This window comes from Oryx dammah, unplaced genomic scaffold (genome assembly GCF_014754425.2).
Source record: "Oryx dammah isolate SB20612 unplaced genomic scaffold, SCBI_Odam_1.1 HiC_scaffold_16, whole genome shotgun sequence".
Classification (NCBI taxonomy): Eukaryota; Metazoa; Chordata; class Mammalia; order Artiodactyla; family Bovidae; genus Oryx; species Oryx dammah.
The window spans coordinates 23045892-23067608 of NW_024070200.1; the positions used below are offsets into that span (position 1 = coordinate 23045892).

A 21717-nucleotide genomic window follows, 5' to 3' on the forward strand; every position below is an offset into this window, starting at 1 on the left:
GATGGGTTAATATTCAAAATATCTAGACTGCTCATAGAACTCTTATCAAAATATCCAATCAAAAACTGGGCAAGCAACTTGAACAGACATTTTTCTGAAGAAGGCAGATAGTCAACAGGTGCATGAAAAGATACTCAACATTGTTATTTCCTAGGTAATTATTAGCAAAATGCAAATCAGAATCACAATGGGATAACTCTGCTGTCAGAATGGCTGTCATTAAAAAGAACAAATACTGGAGAGGCTGTGGAGAAAAGAGAACCTTCATACACTGTTGTTTGGAATGTAAATTGGTACGGTACTGCGGAGGTTCCTTAAAAAACTTAAAATAGAACTATCATATGATCCTGTAACTCCTCTCCTGGGTATATTTCCAGAGAAAACACACCAAAGAAGATACATGCACCCTAGTGTTTACAGCAGCATTATATACAATAGCCAGGAAACGGAAGCAACCTAAGTGCCCATCAACAGTGCTGAAGATGATGTGTATATATACAGTGGAATATTACTTAGCCCTAAGAAAATAGAGTAACTGTCATTTGCAGCAACATGAGTAGACCTAGAGGATATTACGCTTGACCTAGAGGATATTACGCTTAGTGAAGTGAAACACAGAAAGACAATATCACTTACGTGAAATCTAAAAAATATATAAATGAATATATACAAAACAGACTCACGGACCTAGAAAACAAACCTGCAGTTATCAAAGGTGAGAGGGATGTGAGAAGGGACAATTTAAGGATGTGGGATTAATAACAGATGGGAACTACTATCTGTAAAACAGAAGCAGTAAGGATAAGTGCCCTGTACAGCATGGGAAACTAGACCAATTACCTTGTAATAACCTATAATGAAATATAATTTGCAGATGATCACTACTCTGTACACCCAGAACACAATGTTGTAAATCCACTATACTTCAGTTAAAAAAAAAGTTTTTTTAAAGCAGCTATAATCAAGGAGCAGATATTTCGCTCAAGAATCGTTTGGTTGTAAGAATCAGAAATCTGCCTAAAAAAGCTTGTAAAGCAAGATTATTAAAAAGGATCAGAAATGCGGAATTTATTGCAGGAAGTATAGCTCGACATTATGGCATCCAGAAAGTCACCAGCGGATTCATTCATCTCTTTCGGTGGGTCTCTATCTGCCTCTGGCTCTGTCTAGTTCTGTCTCTGCCCTCCTTCTCTCCACTCTCCCTCTCTGTCTCTTGCCCTCTGTCTTCCTCCTCCTCATTGCTTTTCTCTTACTCATAATCCCCTATACATCTGTTTTATTCCCTCTGTACACTGGTTCCCCTGAAGGCCTCTTCATTTCTGCTTCCTCACACCAGTGATCTGTTAGCCCTGTCCCCATGATCTTTGAACCTCCGTGGTGCATGTTCTGAACCCAGCTCTACAGAACCTCACAATTCCATGGACCGCCACTTGCTTACCTGTCTCTGTGTTTCTTACCTTTAAGTCCTTTAGAGGCTGAATGTCAGTGGAATCAGGGGTCTCATTCAGTTGTGGCCAGGTTGGTGGGGCAGGACCTTTTCATAGGAATATGCCGTGTACACACGACCTTGAACCACCATTTGTGGAAGCCTTGAAAATGGAGTCATCTGGTTTAAAAAAAAAAAGTGGGGGGGGACTTTAAAACTATCCCCAAGAATGGCACGTGGATGAGCTGTTTCCACTAAGGTCTATAATCTTGCTTAATGTGATCCAGTATTACAGGAACAGCGACAAATGCCTGCCCTTCAGTCTCCATCTGGTGTTCATAATCACCATTCTGTCAGAATGACCACCTCTGGGTTTATCGGCACGTTTTACTACCATTACATCAGCAATACAATAGGAGAAACCTCAACAAAAAGGATCCGTTGAAAAAGGAGGATGACTTAAGAGGTGGGGAAGAAACTTAGAAAATAGGATCATTAACTGATCAGGGGTCTGCCCCTAAAATAAATACCCCAAATCTGTTTTTTGGCTCTTAGCAAAGTAAGTTCCTAACTCACACCTGCCACTCCTAGGATCTGGCCATTAGAAGGATTTCCTTTTTCAATTGTCCTTCAGACCTGCTCTTCAGAAGGACATTAGAGAGTCCTTCTCTCTCCAGCAAGTATTGTCTGGTGCCAGCATGCGTTTCTACTTGAGTTGGAGCCTCCAGAAGAGGCCAGGATGCACCATGTTGGTATGGGTTGGTATAACTGCTTAAGACTACAGTTCTGGTGGTAACTGCCCAGTGTGTTAGCGGGCTTTCAATCACTGTCTTTCTTGAGTGTGTCACTGACTGAAAGGTGATCCCAGGACTTTCTGAGGGGAATAGGGGGTAGGGTAAGCTTGCACCCGTTATCACCAGGCCACCTAATGACCATTCCTTCAGGATTTTTGTTATTCAGCTCTCCTTAGACCCCATTATTCTTAATGGCTCTGTTAAGAGAATAAAGGAAGAAAAGTGACCTGAAAGAGGATGATAGGGCAGGAAGCACTTCTTTCCTAGTCTACACTGAAAATCCCCTCCATAGTTACATTCCAGGCTAGGGACATGTTTTACTAGAGATTTGGAATTGGGGGCCGTGGAGGTGATAGGCAAACTCATCCTGTGGAAAAAGGCTAAGCTTCCTCAACCAGTCTAGTTATTGCTTTCAACTGCCAGGCTCTCGAGCCCTGACTTTTTCCAAATTAATGAATAATATCTGGATCTTATCTTTAATAATCTAAGCAGAAAAGAATATGAAATATAGATACATAATTACCTGCTTTTTTTCCAATATACTTTTAGCCAAACAACCTGGTACTGAGAACTCGCCATTGACTTTTACGTCCATAGGGAATGAACACATTCCCACATCTCAACATCCGAGGACTTATATCTGAGGCTTTGGCTTTAGTGATGTGGCTTGGGCTCAAGAGATTTGGGGCAGTTGTTTAGGTATCTCGCCACCACTTACCTCTCAGTTCAGTTCAGTTCAGTCACTCAGTCATGTCCGACTCTTTGCGACCCCATGAATCGCAGCACACCAGGCCTCCCTGTCCATCACCAACTCCCGGAGTTCACTCAGAGTTGCGTCCATCAAGTCAGTGATGCCATCCAGCCATCTCATCCTCGGTCGTCCCCTTCTCCTCCTGCCCCCAATCCCTCCCACCATCAGACTCTTTTCCAATGAGTCAACACTTCGCATGAGGTGGCCAAAGTACTGGAGTTTTGGCTTTAGCATCATTCCTGCCAAAGAAATCCCAAGGCTGATCTCCTTCAGAATGGACTGGTTAGATCTCCTTGCAGTCCAAGGGACTCTCAAGAGTCTTCTCCAACACCACAGTTCAAAAGCATGTTTGGGAACGCATGTACACCTGTGGTGGATTCATGTCAATCTATGCCAAAACCAATACAGAATTGTAAAGTAAAAATTAAAAATAAATAAATAAATTAAAAAAAAAAAAAAAGCATCAATTCTTTGGCGCTCAGCCTTCTTCACAGTCCAACTCTCACATCCATACATGACCACAGGAAAAACCATAGCCTTGACTAGATGGACCTCTTACCTCTATGCCACCCGATTTCTATGGGACTGGGGAATCTCTGCACCCGTGCCTTTACCCCAGCCCTCTGCCTCCACTCCACAGACAGTTCTACACTTTTCACTCAGAGCCTAATACAATCCTATTCCTGGCACTGATTTCTGTTTTAGGGATTTTGTTGTTTCCAAGAAACAGAAAACCAATTCTGACTTAAGTAAAAGGGTGTTGTTATAAAGAATGTGAATAATTCAAATTGCAGGAAGTTCACCCAGGATTGGTCACCCTCTGTCCCTCACAGGGGCCTGTTATCTGGATTCCGCATACCAGCTTTGCTTCATTTAAAGTTTGGCTTCAGAGATGTCTTTGCAATCTGGTTTTCTCTGAGACTTTGAGCTCCATGGTGCTGTTAGCTTTGACCCAGCCGTTTGGTTCCAGTGTCCTGAGTTTGTTTCTTATGATTCAAAAGCTGGAGAAAAAAGGAGTTCACATTCTCAAGTTGGTCAGCTATCCACCCTGGACCAATTTTCTTTGGTTTGAGTATTAGGATCTCCAAGAACAAACACACTTGCCAAGCCTTATGGGAAAAGAAAACATTGACTCAGAACTCTGCCCCTGTGTTCTCTGCCACATTATAAAGTTTTTAGTTAAGAGATACTTCTTATCCTGTAACTTTAACTGAAAACATTTTATGATTGTTAACCCTAGAGATAATAGTTGGGGTCACTAGACAAAACTGTAGCTTTTTGGTTTCTTTTGAGCATCTATTTGTAAGGATTGATATTTCATGACTTTTAGCTTTTCTTAATTTTTCTCCCAGGGATAAAGAGAAAATTTATTTTTTATAAATAGGATACAATCCATTATATCTTTCAGTCCCCATGAGAATCCACTGGACTCTTTTATTACTCTACGATCCATTATGGGATCTCAGTGATTTAATTTTATTCAATTTTTCTTACATCGTTTGAAATATTTTACTTTTTCATTATCTCAGGAATTATTTAATTATTACTAATCAATTATTACCATGTAACTATTTTACAATAAATGATGATCACTATTACATCATCCTTAGTTTCCATATTGCATTTCCCCTAGTATTAACATCATCTTTTAATAAGATATAAAATTCTAGAAAGATACCATCTTTTGAGTTGTTTTTTTTTTTTAAGGCCTTCAATGAATCCAGTTGAGAGTTTAGATGAGATCGGGCACATTTAGGGTGGTATGGCCTAGACCACAGTTGAGAGTTAAGAATATTTCATTTTGACTATAATGACAAATATGAATAGGAGAAAATCAATAGAGGAATCTTCACAGTTATTAAGAGAATCTGAGGTGGATGTAAAGATATCCTAATGATGCTGATGAAAGTGATCATTGAGGCAAAACCTCAGACTATGAGCCTTCAGGTGCATATTCTAAATAAGTTTTCTCAAACTCAAGAATAGATGATGAATCAGATATTTCTAAGACCAATAAGGAAATATGGTGTTCTCATCCACTTACTCAATAGAAAGGACTTCATTATGCAATAATTTAAGACAAGGACTTGGAGCATCTAATTTTGCTAAGTGGATAGTTTAGGAGTATTTGTCCACTGTTTTTGATGTTTAGCCACCAAAATTTACTTGATATAGTTCCCAGGTGAAAAACGCTAAATACAGACACAGACTTCATTTTCTTGGGCTCCAAAATCAATGGACAGTGACTGCAGCCATGAAATTAAAAGACGCTTGCTCCTTGGAAAAAAAGCTATGACAAACCCAGACAGATTATTAATCCTGCATGTTAAAAAGCAAAGACATCACTTTGCTGATAAAGGTCCATACAGTTAAAGCTATGGTTTTTCCAGTAGTCACGGACGGCTGTGAGAGTTGGCATAAAAAAAAGCTGAGCACCAAAGAATTAATGCTTTTGAATTGTGGTGCTGGAGAAGACTGTTGAGAGTCCCTTGGACAACAAGGAGATCAAACCAGTCAATCCTAAAGGAAATCAATCCTGAATATTCATTGGAAGGACTGGTGCTGAATCCAAACCTCCAATACTTTGGCCACCTGATGCAAAGAGCTGACTCATTAGAAAAGACTCTGATGCTGGGAAACATTGAGGGCAGGAGAAGAAGGGGGCGACGGAAAACAGAGGATGAGATGGTTGGATGGCATCATCAGCTCCATGGACATGAGTCTGAGCAAACTCCTGGAGACAGTGAAGGACAGGGAAGCCTGGCATGCTGCCGTCCATGGGTTGCAAAGAATTGGACACAACTGAAGGACTGGAGAACAACACAAACATGACTAAAAATAAATAAATGATGTAGAAATGGAAAATTACTGGACTTGGATTCTAATTATTCATACCTATAAATCTAAAAATTAAATTTTTTTCCAATAATTGCCATCCTTCTTCAAAAAATTATGTCAAAATTTTTTAATGTATTACATTTTGGTAGTACACATGCAAGAAGAATCAGAGTAACAACAAGCCAGCATCTAACTGAAATGTATTTGAAATCTGGAGTCACTATTTACAAGAGGGGTATTTTCCAGATTCATGCATGCCAGGTAATGACCAGTTAGTTACCTTCAACTGACACTGTCCATTTTAAGGGTCTATAACTTCAAAGCCAAAAAAAAAAAAAAGAAATAGAAATAAAAATTGTGTTCACTATGCTTAAATTTTCAAAGTTCTAATTAGGCCATGCCTTTATACTTCATAAAGTGACTTAAATATATATTGTTAAATTTTAAGATTAATCAATGCAAATGGTATTTTTCCTGATATACTGAAAGTTAAAATATATTTTTCAAATATGAAGAGCTTTGTAAAATTCATATGCCTAATGGCAACTTTATAATAGTACCAAAGTAAAAAACGTCATAATATATTTAGATAAGAATATAAAATCACTTTACAAGATTGTTTTTTAAATGGTTCCAAGAAATTTAAAGACATGAGGTCACTTTCCCACATACTTTCTCTAGGAAAGTTTAGTCAAGAGGAATGAATAAAACCATGAGAAAATCCTTGGACTGCAAAATATTGACATGCTTCTGTTTTTTAAAAAAGTAAACATTTAAGTTGCTGGCAAACTGCTTTCTCTATGGAAAAAGTTGGGATACTTTAAAAAACAACCCATCCTTGTAGGACAAAATGCTTCAAATGTTCTTTACTTATTTTTTATAACTTGCACTTCCTGGCAAGCACAGAACTGGCTGAGAAATTTGACTTATTCTAAGTACTATTTTCGTGTCCTTAAGTGGCCTTTCTGGGATGACCTTAATCTACACTGCAACAAACCACTAGAAAAAATTTTCTAAGTTATAATTAAAAGTTTTAATATTGATATAAGTTTAGACTATCAAACAGAAGGGGTTAAGATAATAATAGATCGTTGTCATTCCAAAATTGTGAAATTAGCCCCCTTTTTTTAAAAAGTATGAACTATTTCAAACATACAGAAAAATACAGACAATAATATATGAATCATTTCCCACTACTCAGAATTAACAGGAGTTAACATTTGCCATACTTATTTGAAGTTTTTACTTTTAAAGGAAAAGGCCAAGTAGAGATATAGTGAAAATCAAATCAATCTCTCTCTCACAGAGGGTGCCACAATCCTAACGTTGGTATGCATCATTTTTATAATATTTTAAAAATACTGATTTGTTTTTAGCATGTTATATTAATCATATCCTACTTAAAACTTGCTACATTTTACTGAACACAGTTTTGAGTTTTAACCATATTGACTAATGTATATCTACTTTACCTATTTTAACTGTTAATTAATATTTCAAATATATGAATAAACTGGAGTTTATATGTTCATTTCCCAAATGAGGGATGTCTAAATTGCTTCCACTCTTTTCATGTCTTGGCGGATACTCTGAATCATGTCTGGCAGCCTCTGGCATGGGTAGGTTTCCAAAATACATAGCTTCCAACCTTGGAAAACCAGCTACCCTAGAGATATGCTGGAATGTAATTTTAAAAGAGGGATGTAGGTTAACAAGTTATTTAATATAGGTAGAACCAGATATTTCAAGTGGTATACAGGAAAGTTTAACCAAGCATAAAACATGTGCTCAATTTTTAACTGTGAAAATTCTGTTTCTTCTTGTACCACTCTAGTCAATTTAAACATTTAGAGCTTAACAGCATGGGAAATATCCTTTTAAATTCACTGTTGCTAAAGAACTTCAGCTTTCATACGGCAGCCTATTAAACAGCTTCTATTCACCACCTCTTTTTTATCCCTTGTTCTTGGAATTGTGATCTCATTTTATCTGTTTCAATGGAAAGACAAGTATAGATGACCTCTCGTGCCAATTAACAAATCTGGTGAAAAAAAAAAAACAAAAACCATGACTGATGCTTGAAAAGTCATGGCCTCTACTTTTATATGCCTTTATAAACAAAATCAGAAAAAAAGGAATACAAAAGACATTCTGTTCACCTTATTCTCTTGCCTGAGATGATCAGCCTAATATAACATTATGATATAAAAGGAACTGTGGAAAATTCATTTATTCACTCAACTTGTATTAAAAAACAAGCACTATAAAGGGCCTGGGTATATAGTGATGCACAAAACAGGTAGAACGGCTGCCCTCAGAAGCCTTAAGCAGTATATGTCCTTATACACTGCATTGACAACAGCCCCAGTTACTTCTTTTCAAGAAAACTCGGGGGATCTGGAATGCCAAGAAGCATAACTAACATGATCAAGAGAATGAAAATAACCAGAAAAGCTAATCGTTAGGGTCTGTGTATCTATTATGCTGCTTTTGTATACAAATTACAGAAAACTTCTACTCAACTGGCTTAAACAATGAGACATTTGTTCTTGCACAAAAAGAGAAGTCCAAGATTGGTTAATCCATTAGTTTCATTAAAGAGACAGGTTCCTCCCATCTTTCTGCTCTGTCACCCATAAGCCTTCATGGGGGCAAGAAGGCTGCCACACTTACAGGCATCACATCCAGGAAAAACAATGTAGGTAGGAAGCGGAAGATGTTGTCTTCTGACACTCCTCAAGTGTCTCTTTTTTCTGAGACTTCCTCTTTTTACATTTCATTGACCAGAACTGCAACACATACACCTTCCTAAACCCATCACTACCAGGAGGAATTACATTTGCACAACTGGCTTAGACTAACTTAGTTCAATTTAAAATACTGAGCACCCACACGCCAAATGTTCTCTACTCTTAGCTAAAAAAAAAAAAAAAAAAATGAACAAACCAAATAGATGACAAGTATTGTGTAAAGCTCAGGGACATACAGGCAGTGATGTAAATGGGAAATTAAAATCCCTGTGTTAAACAAATTGATCAAGAAATTTGTTTTTAAAGTTTCCATATGACTATGCTGGAAAACAAGATCAATGTTGGGAGGTGTCTATGTCTCCATTAAGTCTTTCTTACAATTGCTTGCTCTCAGAAAAATAATTTCAAACCTGAAACTTTAAGTGGGAAATAATAAGATTTTAAACTCTTATTCATGTCATCAATTAAACATCATTACTGAAGGAACATTTTCTTCCCTCAAGAAATAAAAACATGTCCCTGACTCTGTTTTATATTGTGTCAACAAGCCAAATTTTAAGTTTTATGTCAATGATAGAATAGAAAGGATTACTCTTATATTAAACAATACTGCTGACAAGAGGGAAGTAATCCCTTTATTTTTTTCAAAGTACCTTTTCATACAGTAATCTGAATTGTACCACATTCTTACTCTAGAAAGGGGTAACATGAGGCTCGATTCCTCATTTTTTAGATGTAAGAACTGGGATTGTTGAAAGTTAAAAGATTTGCCCCAAGGACTTCATGACTAAGTAGTCACAGAATCAAGATTAAAACCAGATTACTTCACTCCTAATCCAAAGGTTTTAGAGTAATTCAACAAAGTTTCATGTAACTTAAAATTATGACACTCTAGAAACCCTTTAAAACATTGTTTAAAAAATTCAGAATTTCTCTTCTGAATAAATTCTAATATAATGTCTTCTTTAAGGTCATATCCTCTCCAATCTAGCCCCAGCTATTAGATCCCTGAAACCTAGGTACTTTGGATATATTAGGTTCAAAATGCTGCTTTTTCAAATGTTGCTATCAGTTCAGTTCAGTTCAGTCGCTCAGTCGTGTCCGACTCTTTGCGACCCCATGAATCGCAGCACACCAGGCCTCCCTGTCCATCACCAACTCCCAGAGTTCACTCAGACTCGCATCCATTGAGTCAGTGATGCCATCCAGCCATCTCATCCTCTGTCATCCCCTTATCTTCCTGCCCCCAATCCCTCCCACCATCAGAATATTTTCCAATGAGTCAACTCTTCGCATCAGGTGGCCAAAGTACTGGAGTTTCAGCTTCAGCATCATTCCCTCCAAAGAAATCCCAGGGCTGATCTCCTTCAGAATGGACTGGTTGGATCTCCTTGCAGTCCAAGGGACTCTCAAGAGTCTTCTCCAACACCACAGTTCAAAAGCATCAATTCTTCAGCGCTCAGCCTTCTTCACAGTCCAACTCTCACATCCATACATGACCACTGGAAAAACCATAGCCTTGACTAGATGGACCTTTGTTGGCAAAGCAATGTCTCTGCTTTTGAATATGCTATCTAGGTTGGTCATAACTTTTCTTCCAAGGAATAAGAGTCTTTTAATTTCATGGGTGCTGTCACCATCTGCAGTGCTTTGGGAACCCCCCAAAATAAAGTCTGACACTGTTTCCCCATCTATTTCCCATGAAGTAATGGGACCAGATGCCATGATCTTTGTTTTCTGAATGTTGAGCTTTAAGCCAACTTTTTCACTCTCCTCTTTCACTTTCATCAAGAGGCTTTTTAGTGCCTCTTCACTTTCTGCCATAAGGGTGGTGTCATCCGCATATCTGAGGTTATTGATATTTCTCCCAGCAATCTTGATTCCAGCTTGTGCTCCCTCCATCCCAGCGTTTCTCATGATGTACTCTACATATAAGTTAAATAAGCAGGGTGACAATATACAGCCTTGACATACACCTTTTCCTATTTGGAACCAGTCTGGTGTTCCATGTCCAGTTCTAACTGTTGCTTCCTGACCTGCATACAGGTTTCTCAAGAGGCAGGTGAACTCCTTATTGCCAAATTCAGACTTAAATTGAAGAAAGTAGGGAAAACTACTAGACCATTCAGGTATGACCTAAATCAAATCCCTTAAGATTACACAGTGGAAGTGAGAAATAGATTTAAGGGACTAGATCTGATAGATAGAGTGCCTGATGAACTATGGACGGAGGTTCATGACTTGTACAGAAGACAGGGATCAAGACCATCCCCATGGAAAAGAAATGCAAAAAAGCAAAATGGCTGTCTGAGGAGGCCTTACAAATAGTTGTGAAAAGAAGAGAAGCGAAAAGCAAAGGAGAAAAGGAAAGATATAAGCATCTGAATGCAGAGTTCCAAAGAATAGCAAGAAGAGATAAGAAAGCCTTCCTCAGAGATCAATGCAAAGAAATAGAGGAAAACAACAGAATGGGAAAGACTAGAGATCTCTTCAAGAAAATTAGAGATACCAAGGGAACATTTCATGAAAAGATGGGCTCGATAAAGGATAGAAATGGTATGGACCTAACAGAAGCAGAAGATATTAAGAAGAGGTGGCAAGAATACACAGAACTATACAAAAAAGATCTTCAAGGCCCAGATAATCACGATGATGTGATCACTCACCTAGAAACAAACATCCTGGAATGTGAAGTCAAGTGGGCCTTAGAAAGCATCACTACGAAAAAGCTAGTGGAGGTGATGGAATTCCAGTGGAGCTATTTCAAATCCTGAAAGATGATGCTGTGAAAGTGCTGCACTCAAAATGCCAGCAAATTTGGAAAACTCAGCAGTCACCACAGGACTGGAAAAGGTCAGTTTTCATTCCAATCCCAAAGAAAGGCAATGCCAAAGAATGCTCAAACTACCGCACAATTGCACTCATCTCACATGCTAGTAAAGCAATGCTCAAAATTCTCCAAGTCAGGCTTCAGCAATATGTGAACTGTGAACTTCCAGATGTTCAAGCTGGTTTTAGAAAAGGCAAAGGAACCAGAGGTCGAATTGCCAACATCCCCTGGATCATGGAAAAAGCAAGAGAGTTCCAGGAAAACATCTATTTCTGCTTTATTGACTATGCCAAAGCCTTTGACTGTGTGGATCACAATAAACTGTGGAAAATTCTGAAAGAGATGGGAATGTTGCTATTACCTTCTCCTTATTAGAAGTTGCTGCATATTCCATACAAACTCAAAATGCAGCAAGCCTTGGCCTAGGCATGTGTGTGAATTTAAATCGTATTTATATCTAGGCTTCCCTGGTGGCTCAGATGGTAAAGCGTGTGCCTGCATTGTGGAAGACTTGGGTTCAATCCCTAGGTCAGGAAGATCCCCTGAAGAAGGAAACGGCAATCCACTCCAGTACTCTTGCCTGGAAAATTCCATGGATGGAAGAGCCTGGTAGGCTACAGTCCATGGGATTGCAAAGAGTTGGACATGACTGAGCAACTTCACTGGTTACATCTTGATTCAGAAAGAGCCAAAAGTCAAATGAAAAAAAAGAACAAGAATACCTTAACGGGATCCTAGAAGAAATATTTGAGAAAAATCTCACTGGAAGGGTCACTGTATAGGAAAAATGACTTCCTACTTTCCTGGATTTTAAGAGGGTAAAAAGTGATAAAATGTTTTAAATCTGTCACATTTAACCCCTCTTTTTCAAAAGTGAAGGTTGGGTGATAGGAAACTAAAGAAAGCAACAGATTCAGAGAATAAGACATTTCCTAACTAAGACTACTAGGAAGGAATAAGAATTCCCTCAAGAGGATGGTGACAAGCCATTTCTCCTTGGAAATGCTGATTTATTATATACGGAGATGATACAGAGTGCAAAACTGACATCTCCTGTCCAGACCAGACTCCTCTGCCATGGCATGCTCGAGTCCCACCAGTCCCATTGCTTAGCCGTCCTGAGTCTCCCACCAGAGTCGGCGCTTCAGAAACTAGACTCCTGATCTTTTCCTCTGACCCCTTCCAGTCACATCCTTCCCATCTCAGCAGCAGCCATTCCCATCTTTCCAGGCCCTCAGCTCAAAAACTATGTTTAACTCCTTTTTTCTTTTTATTTTTTTAATCCCCCACATTCAGTTTGTCAGAAAATTCTGTTGCCTCTTCAAAACATATTCAAGATCCAACCATTTGTCTTCACTTCACCACTACACCCCAGCCTGAGCCACCATCACATCGAGCCCCTGGCTGACAGCGAAACCCCCCAGGGGTCTCCCTGCCTCTGCCTCAGCACTTCAGCTTCTGTTTTCAGCCCTGCAGCCAGAATGATCTCTCAGATCACATCACCAGAGTGATCATATCACCAGGGTGACCACATCAGTTCACATCAGCCACTTCTTTGCTAAGAGCTCTACAGTGGATTCTTAGTTCACTCAAGAGAGAATCTGCAGGATCTGCCTGCCTTCTTCCTTCTCTGACCATCCCCTCTCCACCCCTCCAGACACACCTACTGCCTCGCTGCCCCAGTACGCTCACCAAACGCCCACCTCCCGGCCTGGAACATTCTTCTCCAGATGCCTGTCCCACATGCCCTGCCCCTCTTTGCTCAAACCTTACTCTCAAGGACGTTGATGTGCCAGAAAAAACACCAGGCAGCATTTAAATGTTAATTTCAGGTAAGCAATAAACAGCCTCCTAGGTACCCAATAATTTCATGTTTATCTGAAATTCACATTTAACTGTATGTCCTTTGGTTTTGTTTTCTTCTAAATCTGGCAACCCTACAAATGGGTCCTACCCCGACCCAAGTACATCCTGCCTTCCCTCTACCCCCACATTCCAGATTTCTTCTCACCTGCCCTATTTTTTCCCCCCACTCCTCTTAACACTGTTTCTTCTTATAAACTACATAATTTACTTAAATATCACATTTATTGTCTGCCCCCTCCTCTGGAAAAACGATCTACATGTGAGCAGTTCCAGCATAAAAGCAAATTTAATTTGTGATCAAAAATTTTTATCTCTCAACACATTTCTTTTCTACTGTTTTGAAGGGTTGGAAGTTTATGAAAACACTTGAGAAAACATAGGCACTGCTATCTCTCCATTCTTACTATTTTCACACGTTTAATACATATGCACATATGTTAATATAATTGATTTCCACTTAACACTAACATCTGCTGTAAACTATAGAAAAGAGGTTTGTCTTCCAAAAAATACACCAGACACATAAGTAACAAAATTGAAAATTCCCATGGGGAAAAAATTACCTAAAAAAAAATCCAGGGATTTCCCCAGTGATTCAGTGGCTAAGCCTCCACACTCCCAATGCAGGAGAGCCAGGTCCCATGCCTGGTAAGGTAACTAGATCCCACATGCTGCAACTAGGAAGTTCACAGGCTACAACTGAAGATCCCATGTGCCACAGCTAAGACCCAACACAGCCAAATAAATAAATATTTTAAAAAATCCAAACACTGTGATTGAATTTCCCAATTATGTCTTTCTTCGATAGCAGCCAAATAGAGATATATATTTTAAATTAATAAATGAATTTTTTTGCAGCAACATGGCCATCATCTGTTGAATTCTACAGCTTAATAAAAGCTATGGAACATGTGACCTCCTTGTTCTTCGTGATTCCTTCATGTACTCATTCCTTCAGCTTATAGCTGTGGTTTAGCTGCTGTGTGCAGAGCACTGGGTATTAGGTAATGGGGAGAGGGGAACGGGAGGAAGACACTGGAGAGAGAAGGACCCGAGTCTGAGAGACATAGGAAGCAGCTTAAGGAGCCAGTAGGAGGAGGAGGGAAATGGCCCCGTCAGGCTCACTCCTTAGAAAAATTACTCTGGCTTCTGTCTACAGTGTGGAGAGTAGATTACTATAGTTATTAACTACATTACACTTGACTAAGAAGTTATTATTATAAACAGGGTCTTAACCTTAAACCTCTAGGCTTCCAAGAAAAAATTTCAGAAAAGGGATGCTTTGAAGAAAACACAGTAGATCTGTTTTAAATACCACAGTCTATTCAAATGTAGTTGATTTAAAGTTATGTAAATAGCAAACATCTGCAATTATATTCGATTCTGTGAATTTCAACTAATGGAGAAGAGTCAAGTCTAAAATGGAGAAAAAGGAAGAAAGCTGATGTGAACTAACAATTGGGAGGATCTACGCAAATCAGACAAAGGATGAAGGTCTCATGCATTATCTTATTTAATCCTTAAAACAGGCTAAGAAAGTCTTGGGTTATTACCTTTATTTGCAGATAACGGATCTGAGATTGAGAAAGCTGAGTCTTGCCCTCTGTACGGGGCAGAATTGGCTAACCTGCCCTCACTCTCTCTTTAAACCCACATTCTTTTCTTTACAAAAAGCTGCAAATACATTCACAGTACAGCTAAGTTAGGCAGGAGATGGGTTGAGGAAAGGCTGAGGTAACCTTGAATAACAACAGAATAAAAGGGAGAAGATGTTCAGCTGGAGTAAAGGCAAAAATTTAATTGGAAAAAAATTATGAGGAATTATCCTTTTGATAAGAGCAAAGAAAGGCAAATTTTCATCTTAAATGAAGAGTGATGGAGAGCATCAGTTTTGAATTTTTTTGGAATATGACAAGTACAGCCATAAATATAGTTTCTATTGAACTACAGAATTCAGGAGATGTTCTTCTTGCTGAGGTACTACTATTAAAAATAAAATGCTACAGGGAAGAAATCCACTTACTAAGTCATTTAATACAACCTCTCTCAGATAGCCTGGTATTTGTCATTGGTCAAGGAGGTTTGATGAGCATTCAGATCTTCTGAAAGTCAGCTGTTTGAGAGTATTGGCTGCCCAACAGGGTAACATTACTTGCTACAGGGAACAGAGGGTCTTCTGTCTCCAAAAGGAGCTTTCATCTAGGTTTGTGACAAAAATTCTAGAATACAGACTCTCTTTGACCGGAGAGCCAGTCACTTTGAAAAATCACTTCATGCCCTTTCAAAGACACAGGCTAATCCAGGCCTGGGGCGCAGCTGATGGTGACCCACATATTGAAATTCCAGGAGCACAGGAAATGGCCACTTCTTGAGCCAGGCTCCCTACTACCTGGTGGAGATCTTACATTAATATGTGTGGTTGCTTCATGACTCACTCACCTCATGAACTGGTTAGCCAGCTACTAAGCCTCTAGGCAATGAATCATAGATTTGCTGAAATTTGACAGGGAAGGTAAAAGGGGAAAAGACTAACTCAGCTCACCAGGAAGCAGGTGAATCTATTCAGGTTAAGAGGATAGAGCTGCATATCTAAGAGACTAAAGAGTTTTGTGGCCATAGTCACTGTTCAGATATTATGAACTGTTGAGATATTATGAAAAGTAGGTATTAGGAGTCAGGCCCAAAACTAATGCTTACTTAACAAGTTTTCCACTGACTATATCTGAACAGGTTAAAAACCGCTTAGGTGAATGAAGTGATTATATATATATTCATACTGCACAATTGTACTTATTTCACATGCTAGCAAGGTAATGCTCAAAATCCTTCAAACTAGGCTTCAACATGTACTTCCAGATGTACAGGCTGGATTTAGAAAAGGCAGAGGAACCAGAGATCAAACTGTCAACATCTGTTGGATCATAGGAAAAGCTAGAGAATTCCAGAAAAACATCTACTTCTGCTTCATTGACTATGCTAAAGCCTTTAACTGTGTGGCTCACAACAAACTTTGGAAAATTCTTAAACAGATAGGAATATCAGACCATGGTACCTGCCTCCTGAGAAGCCTGTATGCAGGCCAAGTAGCAACAGTTACTTGGACATGGAACAATGAATTGGTTCAAAATTGGGAAAGGAACACATCAAGTCTGTATATTGTCATCCTGCTTATTTAACTTATATGCAGAGTACATCATGTGAAATGCCAGGCTGGATGAAGCTCAAGCAGGAATCAAGATTGCCAGGAGAAATATCAATAACTTCAGATATGCAAATGATACCACTCTAATGGCAGAAAGTGAAGAGGAACTCAAGAGTCTCTTGATGAAAGTGGAAGAGGAGAGTGAAAGAGTACAAGAGCTGGCTTAAAAACTCAACATTCAGAAAACTAAGATCATGGCATTCGATCCCATCACTTAATGGCAAATAGATGGGAAAACAATGGAAACAGTGAGAAACTTTATTCTTTTTGGACTCCAAAATCACTGTGGATGGTGACTGCAGCCATGAAATTAAAAGATGTTTGCTCCTTGAAGAAAAGCTATGTCAAACCTAGACAGTGTATTAAAAAGCAGAGATATCACTATGCTGACAAAGGTCCATATAGTCAAAGCTATGGTTTTTCCAGCAGTCATGAACAAATGTGCAAGTTGGACTATAAAGTAGGCTGAGCACTGAAGAATTGATGTTTCTGAACAATGAGGCTCCAGAAGACTCTTGAGAGTCCCTTGGGCTGTAAGGAGATCAAACCAGTCAATCCTAAAGCAAATCAACTCTGAAAATCCACTGGAAGGACTGATACTGAAGCTGAAGCTCCAATACTTTGGCCATCTGATGCAAAAAGCTGATTCATTGGAAAGACCCTGATGCTGGGAAAGATTGAGGGTAAGAGGAGAAGGGGGGTAACAGAGGATGAGATGGTTGGATGGCATCATCAACTCAAAGGGTATGAGTCTGAACAGATTCTGGGAGATCGAGAAGGACAGGGAAGCCTGGTGTGTTGTAGTCCGTGGGGTTGCAAAGAGGTGGACATGACTGTGACTAAGCACACACTCGCATAAATAGAATACGTACACATACAGGCACACCCTTCTGGGGCATAGTGTGAGCCATGTATGAGCTTTTCTAAATATGGGTGGATGTTTTTGTGCCTTTCTACTCAGTTAATAAAGCAGCTAAGGAAAAAGATGGAAAAAGGGAATGAGAGGGTAGAGAGGCAAGGCCAAACTTACTAATTCTCTTTGCCCCTATCTGGCCTCTTGGGGCTTATAGACAGCATCTCTCAGGCAGGCCAGCCAACCATGAATCAGTACACCTGTGTCCTTGAGGCAGCCTTTACTGAGGAGTTTATTCTTGTTTAAACACTTAAAAGTCCGACTAGCATTTGCTCCCTGGAAATGGAATGGGTGGGAGGCAGGGAGGTCTTTGGACATTCCAAAGCAGTAAAGCCACAGCCAGTACCCTGGAGGAGAACAGAAAGGAAGAAAGATGTTCCCACTGCCAGAGCGTTCTGCAGATAATTAAAGTGAAGGCTGTGACTTGCAGCAGGGTGATTTTAACATATCTGGCACAGGGCTTGACTAGGGTCTCTCAATGTCTCTTCCTTTGCAGTTATGCCATTAGCTTTCAGAATATCCTGCATGGGGGGAGACACTTTTCTTCAATCCATTCCATTTCTCAATTACTAAAGAGCTTTGAGTTTAAAAGTTCACCCCCAAACCCATCATGTTCCTATCTCAGGCGTCTCCCATGTCTAATGGGTAGTAAGGAGATCACTCTTTCAGATACTACAGTGTACATTACTTAAACACCCAGCTGCCCTATTTCACACAGGGAATAGGCTATGCAATAAATCTATCTGATCCTTTATTGTCTGCCTAGGGAATGTATGCAGCGTTCTCATCTTTGCTATAGGAACAGATTTCTTCTTTGCTGTGTAGAAAGCGATTCATCTCTAGGAGGCTAATTTCTTATAGTTGAGTGCAGGATCTTAATAAATAAACCAAAAAGTGAAGTGCTATTTTGAACAGCCCTCACACCAGCAGGAAGAATCCGTGAATGAGGAACCACAGAAGACTGTTCACTCCATCTGCATTTACTCCAAAATGTTATTTAGATCAGCATTGGATTTTTTTTTAGTAAATTATAAGTGATTCTTCTTTCTGTATTAATTAAGAACATACACTACTTCTCAAGTGTTTTAACTCCCCCAGTGCCAAGCTTAAGTCCTCTGGATTAATCCTGATTCATGAAGAGCTTTGAAAACATAACAATGGTAAGCAAGAACACAGAGTGATTAAGGAATCAAGACGTGTGCAGGTGCTCGTTTAAAAAAATGCACTGAAAGATGGCAAATGGGAAGTAGAAAGATAGCCCAGACACACTGTCAGAACAAGCTAAAAATGTAAGGTTTTGAACATGTTAGATTTACATCACATCACATGTCAGAAGCTGCTGTGAGAGGAAGGGAGGTATGAAGAGCATGAAAGATGCAAGGTTGTTAGCTGAGCACCTAGCACCTCAAAAAAAAAAAAAATAGCATGAGATAAATGGAAAACATTGACAAAAAATAGGGATGGAAAGAAAATAGTTTTTCTGTGATCATTTTAGGTAGTTTTACAGCACAGAAAGGGGATTCAAGGTATCTTTTGTCCAGCCTGGTAACATGTGATGAGATGTCTTAGGTATACATATTAGTCTATATCAGAACTATCAGAACATATTAGTATTTTCCAGAGAAAGAGAGTCAATAGCATCGACAGAGAGATAGGCAGACAGGCAGATAGATATTGGGTTAGCCAAAAATTTCATTTGGGAAAGGAACATCATAAGATGTGGAAAACATCTTATAGAAAAACCCAAATGAACTTTTGGACCATTCTAATATTAAGAGAGATTGGCTCACATGATTTAGGAAAATGAAGTCCAATAATCTGCCATCTGCAAGTCAGAAGCCTGGGAAAGCTTCAGTGGTGGTTTATCTTCAGTCCAAACCCAAAGGACTGAAAACCACGAGGATCCAGGTCCAAGGGCAGGAGATAGATATCCCGCAGTTCCACAGAAAACAAATTTGCCCTTCCTACACCTTTCTGTTCTATTCTATAGAACACCTTTCTGTTCTATCAAATGATCTGTTGAGGGCCTCAAACAGATCAAATTTCACCTGTACTGGTGAAAGCAAATTTCTTTACTCAGTACAATGATTCACACAGTAATCTCTTCCAGAAACACCCTCACAGACACACCCAGAAATACAGCCCAGACAATTTGACACATAAAATTAACCATCATCTATGGTATCAAATTGCCAACATCCGCTGGATCATGGAAAAAACAAGAGAGTTCCAGAAAAAACATCTATTTCTGCTTTATTGACTATGCCAAAGCCTTTGAATGTGTGGGTCACAAAAAACTGTGGAAAATTCTGAAAGAGATGGGAATACCAGACCACCTGACCTGCCTCTTGAGAAATCTGTATGCAGGCCAGGAAGCAACAGTTACAACTGGACATGGAACAACAGACTGGTTCCAAATAGGAAAAGGAGTACATCATGGCTGTATATTGTCACCCTGCTTATTTAACTTATATGCAGAGTATATCATGAGAAATGCTGGACTGGAAGAAACACAAGTTGGAATCAAGATTGCCGGGAGAAATATCAATAACCTCAGATATGCAGATGATACCACCCTTATGGCAGAAAGTGAAGAGGAACTAAAAAGCTTCTTGATGAAAGTAAAAGAAGAGAGTGAAAAAGTTGGCTTAAAGCTCAACATTCAGTAAACGAAGGTTATGGCATCTGGTCCCATCACTTCATGGGAAATAGATGGGGAAACAGTGGAAACAGTGTCAGACTTTATTTTGGGGGGCTCCAAAATCACTACAGATGGTGACTGCAGCCAGGAAATTAAAAGACGCTTACTCCTTGGAAGAAAAGTTATGACCAACCTAGATAGCATATTCAAAAGCAGAGACATTACTTTGCCGACTAAGGTCCGTCTAGTCAAGGCTATGGTTTTTCCAGTAGTCACGTATGGATGTGAGAGTTGGACTGTGAAGAAGGCTGAGTGCCGAAGAATTGATGCTTTTGAACTGTGGTGTTGGAGAAGACTCTTGAGAGTCCCTTGTACTGTAAGGAGATCCAACCAGTCCATTCTAAAGGAGATCAACCCTGGGATTTCTTTGGAAGGAATGATTCTAAAGCTGAAGCTCCAGTACTTTGGCCACTTCATGCAAAGAGTTGACTCATTGGAAAAGACCCTGATGCTGGGAGGGATTGGGGGCAGGAGAAGGGGACGACAGAGGATGAGATGGCTGGATGGCATCACTGACTCGATGGACGTGAGTCTGATTGAACTCCGGGAGATGGTGATGGACAGGGAAGCCTGGCGTGCTGTGATTCATGGGGTCGCAAAGAGTCAGACACTACTGAGCGACTGAACTGAACTGAAATGATGGTATAACTCAGGAGAAGGCAATGGCACCCCACTCCAGAACTCTTGCCTGGAAAATCCCATGGACGGAGGAGCCTGGTAGGCTGCAGTTCATGGGGTTGCTAAGAGTCAGACCTGACTGAGTGACTTCACTTTCACTTTTCACTTTCATGCATTGGAGAAGGCAATGGCAACCCACTCCAGTGTTCTTGCCTAGAGAATCCCAGGGACGGGGGAGCCTGGTGGGCTGCCGTCTATGGTGTTGCACAGAGTCGGACATGACTGAAGTGACTTAGCACATGGTATAACTCTCCACTTACACAGCCTACTTTTTAATCCAAGCAATCAAATCATTCCTACACCAATATAATGTTCCCTTTCTGTAATATAAACTTGCTAATTCATGCATAGGCTTTCCTCAATTCAGAGAACTCATGGCCAGTGGCTTTCTCCAAAGCAGTTCTGAGAGGATGTGACTGGATTTTCAGCCCAGATCCTATAAATTGAAGGTTTCCCTGTTAGAGGAGGGGACAACCACCATGTATTCATGATGTTGAAGTGTCTTATAAGAAACAGTACCAGGACCCAAAACTCATCTCTCAGGATTTCCAGTAATGATCTCCCCAATAGTCTCATGGCTGCAAAAGTAATCTCAATAAGTCCTCCTATTATGGGAGAAGAATATCCTCAGAAAAACTAAATGTTTCAGATTTTGCCTTTATTTTAGCTCAACATGCAAGGTTTCTTCATTAAGTTTTTGTTTGTTTTTTGGCTATGCACAGTATGTCGGATCTTAGTTCCCTGACCAGGGATTGAACACAGGCCCACAGCACTGAAAGCATGGAGTCCTAACCACCAGACCACCAGGGAATTCCCTATTAATAGGTTTTTCATGGCAGTGATGACTAGCTTACGGCTCTCTTGACAAATACCCACTAGAAAGCTTAAACAGTGTTTCTCTTGGCCTCTATCAAGCTAAGGCCCTACCCACTGGTTCAGCACTGATTTTTTAAAACTAAATAAATACT

General features: G+C 39.7%; 1 long non-coding RNA gene across 1 annotated transcript in view; it reads right to left on the reverse strand.

Moving 5' to 3' along the window:
* Positions 1 to 1206: 1206 nt before the first annotated feature.
* Positions 1207 to 21717, reverse strand: part of LOC120875076 — a 94907-nt gene continuing 74396 nt past the window's right edge. The window contains exons 2-3 of the long non-coding RNA XR_005723806.1: positions 3831 to 3972; positions 1207 to 1606 (exon numbers count right to left, since the gene is read on the reverse strand). This is a non-coding gene — a long non-coding RNA (uncharacterized LOC120875076). The remainder of the gene's footprint in view (positions 1607 to 3830; positions 3973 to 21717) is intronic.